Source organism: Ambystoma mexicanum, chromosome 11 (assembly GCF_040938575.1).
Source record: "Ambystoma mexicanum isolate Mex_15411 chromosome 11, UKY_AmexF1_1, whole genome shotgun sequence".
Taxonomy (NCBI): Eukaryota; Metazoa; Chordata; class Amphibia; order Caudata; family Ambystomatidae; genus Ambystoma; species Ambystoma mexicanum.
In genome coordinates, this window is record NC_090934.1 from 47719912 (window position 1) to 47725911 (window position 6000).

Sequence of the window (6000 nt, forward strand, 5' to 3'; positions counted from 1 at the left end):
TCCACACTGACTCTGCTACACTAGCTGCTCTTCATACTGACTCTGCTGCACTAGCAGCTCCTCACACTGACTCTGCTACACTATCCACTCTCCACACTGACTCTGCTACACTAGCTGCTCTCCACACTGACTCTGCTGCACTAGCAGCTCTCCACACTGACTCTGCTGCACTAGCAGCTCCCCACACAGACTCTGCTAAATTAGCATCTCTCCACACTGACTCTGCTACACTAGCTGCTCTCCACACTGACTCTGCTATACTAGCAGCTCTCCACATCGACTCTGATACACTGGCAGCTCTCCACACTCACTCTGCTGCACTAGCAGCTCTCCACACTACTCTGGTACACTAGTAGCTCTCCACACCGACTCTGATACACTAGCAGCTCCCCACACAGACTCTGCTACACTAGCTGCTCCCCACACTGACTCTGCTACACTAGCAGCTCTCCACACCGACTCTGATACACAGGCAGCTCTCCACACTCACTCTGCTGCACTAGCAGTTCTCCACACTGACTCTGGTACACTAGTAGCTCTCCACACCGACTCTGATACACTAGCAGCTCTCCACACTGACTCTGCTACACTAGCCGCTCTCCACACTGCCTCTGCTGCACTAGCATATCCTCACACTTGCTCTGCTGCACTAGAAGCTCTCCACACCGACTCTGATACACTAGCAGCTCCCCACACTGACTCTGATACACTAACTGCTCTCCACTCTGACTCTGCAAAACTAGCCACTCACCACACAGACTCTGCCACATTAGTAGCTCGCCACACTGACTCTGCTACACTAGCAGCTCCCCACACTGACTCTGCTACACTAGCCACTCTCCACACTGACTCTGCTACACTAGGTGCTCTCCAAACTGACTCTGCAACACTAGCTGCTCTCCACACTGTTTCTGCTACACTAGCTGCTCTCCACACTGACTCTGCTATACTATCAGCTCTCCACACTGACTCTGCTACACTAGCTGCTCTCCACTCTGACTCTGCTACATTAGCAGCTCTTAACACTGACTCTGCTACACCAGCTGCTCTCCACACTGACTCTGCTACACTAACATCTCTCTACACTGACTCTGCTACACTAGCTGCACTCAACACTGACTCTGTAACACTAGCTGCTCTCCACACTGACTCTGCTACACTAGCAGCTTTCCACACTGACTATGCTTCCTCAGCTGCTCTCCACTCTGACTGTTACACTAGCCGCTCTCCACAATGACTCTGCTACACTAGCAGCTCTCCACACTGACTCTGCTACACTAGCTGCTCTTCACACTGACTCTGCTGCACTAGCAGCTCCTCACACTGACTTTGCTACACTATCCACTCTCCAGACAGACTCTGCTACACTAGCTGCTCTCCACACTGACTCTGCTGCACTAGAAGCTCTCCACACTGACTCTGCTGCACTAGTAGCTCCCCACACAGACTCTGCTAAACTAGCATCTCTCCACACTGACTCTGCTACACTAGCTGCTCTCCACACTGACTCTGCTACACTAGCAGCTTTCCACACCGTCTCTGATACACTAGCAGCTCTCCACACTCACTCTGCTTCACTAGCAGCTCTCCACACTGACTCTGCTACACTAGTAGCTCTCCACACCGACTCTGATACACTAGCAGCTCTCCACACTGACTCTGCTACACTAGCCGCTCTCCACACTGACTCTGCTGCACTAGCATATCCTCACACTTGCTCTGCTGCACTAGCAGCTCTCCACACTGACTCTGCTGCACTATCAGCTCCCCACACTGACTCTGATACACTAGCAGCTCTCCACTCTGACTCCGCAAAACTAGCCACTTACCAAACGGACTCTGCTACATTAGTAGCTCTCCACACTGACTCTGATACACTAGCAGCTCTACACTCTGACTCCGCAAAACTAGCCACTCACCACACGGACTCTGCTACATTAGTAGCTCTCCACACTGACTCTGCTACACTAGCAGCTCCCCACACTGACTCTGCTACACTAGCCACTCTCCACACTGACTCTGCTACACTAGGTGCTCTCCAAACTGACTCTGCAACACTAGCTGCTCTCCAAACTGTCTCTGCACCACTAGCTGCTCTCCACACTGACTCTGCTATACTATCAGCTCTCCACACTGACTCTGCTACACTAGATGCTTTCCACTCTGACTCGGTTACATTACCAGCTCTTCACACTGACTCTGCTACACTAGCTGCTCTCCACACTGACTCTGCTACACTAGCAGCTCTCTACACTGACTCTGCTACACTAGCTGCTCTTCACACTGACTTTGCTACACTATCCACTCTCCAGACAGAATCTGCTACACTAGCTGCTCTCCACACTGACTCTGCTGCACTAGAAGCTCTCCACACTGACTCTGCTGCACTAGTAGCTCCCCACACAGACTCTGCTAAACTAGCATCTCTCCACACTGACTCTGCTACACTAGCTGCTCTCCACACTGACTCTGCTACACTAGCAGCTTTCCACACCGTCTCTGATACACTAGCAGCTCTCCACACTCACTCTGCTGCACTAGCAGCTCTCCACACTGACTCTGCTACACTAGTAGCTCTCCACACCGACTCTGATACACTAGCAGCTCTCCACACTGACTCTGCTACACTAGCCGCTCTCCACACTGACTCTGCTGCACTAGCATATCCTCACACTTGCTCTGCTGCACTAGCAGCTCTCCAAACTGACTCTGCTACACTAGCTGCTCTTCACACTGACTCTGCTGCACTAGCAGCTCCTCACACTGACTTTGCTACACTATCCACTCTCCAGACAGACTCTGCTACACTAGCTGCTCTCCACACTGACTCTGCTGCACTAGAAGCTCTCCACACTGACTCTGCTGCACTAGTAGCTCCCCACACAGACTCTGCTAAACTAGCATCTCTCCACACTGACTCTGCTACACTAGCTGCTCTCCACACTGACTCTGCTACACTAGCAGCTTTCCACACCGTCTCTGATACACTAGCAGCTCTCCACACTCACTCTGCTGCACTAGCAGCTCTCCACACTGACTCTGCTACACTAGTAGCTCTCCACACCGACTCTGATACACTAGCAGCTCTCCACACTGACTCTGCTACACTAGCCGCTCTCCACACTGACTCTGCTGCACTAGCATATCCTCACACTTGCTCTGCTGCACTAGCAGCTCTCCACACTGACTCTGCTGCACTATCAGCTCCCCACACTGACTCTGATACACTAGCAGCTCTCCACTCTGACTCCGCAAAACTAGCCACTTACCAAACGGACTCTGCTACATTAGTAGCTCTCCACACTGACTCTGATACACTAGCAGCTCTACACTCTGACTCCGCAAAACTAGCCACTCACCACACGGACTCTGCTACATTAGTAGCTCTCCACACTGACTCTGCTACACTAGCAGCTCCCCACACTGACTCTGCTACACTAGCCACTCTCCACACTGACTCTGCTACACTAGGTGCTCTCCAAACTGACTCTGCAACACTAGCTGCTCTCCAAACTGTCTCTGCACCACTAGCTGCTCTCCACACTGACTCTGCTATACTATCAGCTCTCCACACTGACTCTGCTACACTAGATGCTTTCCACTCTGACTCGGTTACATTACCAGCTCTTCACACTGACTCTGCTACACTAGCTGCTCTCCACACTGACTCTGCTACACTAGCAGCTCTCTACACTGACTCTGCTACACTAGCTGCTCTTCACACTGACTTTGCTACACTATCCACTCTCCAGACAGAATCTGCTACACTAGCTGCTCTCCACACTGACTCTGCTGCACTAGAAGCTCTCCACACTGACTCTGCTGCACTAGTAGCTCCCCACACAGACTCTGCTAAACTAGCATCTCTCCACACTGACTCTGCTACACTAGCTGCTCTCCACACTGACTCTGCTACACTAGCAGCTTTCCACACCGTCTCTGATACACTAGCAGCTCTCCACACTCACTCTGCTGCACTAGCAGCTCTCCACACTGACTCTGCTACACTAGTAGCTCTCCACACCGACTCTGATACACTAGCAGCTCTCCACACTGACTCTGCTACACTAGCCGCTCTCCACACTGACTCTGCTGCACTAGCATATCCTCACACTTGCTCTGCTGCACTAGCAGCTCTCCAAACTGACTCTGCTGCACTATCAGCTCCCCACACTGACTCTGATACACTAGCAGCTCTCCACTCTGACTCCGCAAAACTAGCCACTTACCAAACGGACTCTGCTACATTAGTAGCTCTCCACACTGACTCTGATACACTAGCAGCTCTACACTCTGACTCCGCAAAACTAGCCACTCACCACACGGACTCTGCTACATTAGTAGCTCTCCACACTGACTCTGCTACACTAGCAGCTCCTCACACTGACTCTGCTACACTAGCCACTCTCCACACTGACTCTGCTACACTAAGTGCTCTCCAAACTGACTCTGCAACACTAGCTGCTCTCCAAACTGTCTCTGCACCACTAGCTGCTCTCCACACTGACTCTGCTATACTATCAGCTCTCCACACTGACTCTGCTACACTAGCTGCTCTCCACTCTGACTCGGTTACATTACCAGCTCTTCACACTGACTCTGCTACACTAGCTGCTCTCCACACTGACTCTGCTACACTAGCAGCTCTCTACATTGACTCTACTACACTAGCTGCTCTTCACACTGACTCTGATACACTAGCTGCTCTCCACACTGACTCTGCTACACTAGCAGCTCTCCACTGACTCTGCTTCAATAGCTGCTCTCCACTCTGACTCTGTTACACTAGCCGCTCTCCACAATGACTCTGCTACACTAGCTGCTCTCCACACTGACTCTGCTACACTAGCAGCTCTCTACACTGACTCTGCTACACTAGCTGCTCTTCACACTGACTCTGATACACTAGCTGCTCTTCACACTGACTCTGATACACTAGCTGCTCTCCACACTGACTCTGCTACACTAGCAGCTCTCCACACTGACTCTGCTTCAATAGCTGCTCTCCACTCTGACTCTGTTACACTAGCCGCTCTCCACAATGACTCTGCTATACTAGCTGCTCTCTCCACAATGACTCTGCTACACTAGCAGCTCTCCACGCTGACTCTGCTACACTAGCTGCTCTTCACACTGACTCTGCTGCACTAGCTGCTCTCCACACTGACTCTGCTACACTTCCAGCTTTCCACACCGACTCTGATACACTAGCAGCTCTCCACACTCACTCTGCTGCACTAGCAGCTCCCCACACTGACTCTGCTAAACTAGCATCTCTCCACACTGACTCTGCTACACTAGCTGCTCTCCACACTGACTCTGCTACACTAGCAGCTCTCCACACCGACTCTGATACACTAGCAGCATTCCACACTCACTCTGCTGCACTAGCAGCTCTCCACACTGACTCTGCTATACTATCAGCTCTCCACACTGACTCTGCTACACTAGCTAGTCTCCACTCTGACTCTGCTACATTAGCAGCTCTTCACGCTGACTCCGATACACTAGCCACTCTCTACACTGACTCTGGTACACCAGCAGCTCCCCACACTGACTCTGCTACACTAGCCACTCTCCACACTGACTCTGCTACACTAGGTGCACTCCAAACTGACTCTGCAACACTAGCTGCTCTCCAAACTGTCTCTGCTATTCTATCAGCTCTCCACACTGACTCTGCTACACAAGCTGCATTCCACTCTGACTCTGCTACATTAGCAGCTCTTCACACTGACTCTGCTACACTATCAGCTCTCTACACTGACTCTGCTACACTGGTCGATGAGAAAGGAGGTCAACCAGGCCAGGGCCTGATCAGTAATACTAAGGTTGCCGCTGAGGCGATTGAGCAGGATGGCATGGTTGACTGTGTCAAAAGCAGAGGATAGATCAAGGAGAATGAGGACAGAAGGGAGTTTAGAGTTAAGATTGAAGAGCAAGTCTTCAAGGGTGTTCAGAAGAGCAGTTTCCATGCTTCTGGCAGCTCTGAAGCCAGAC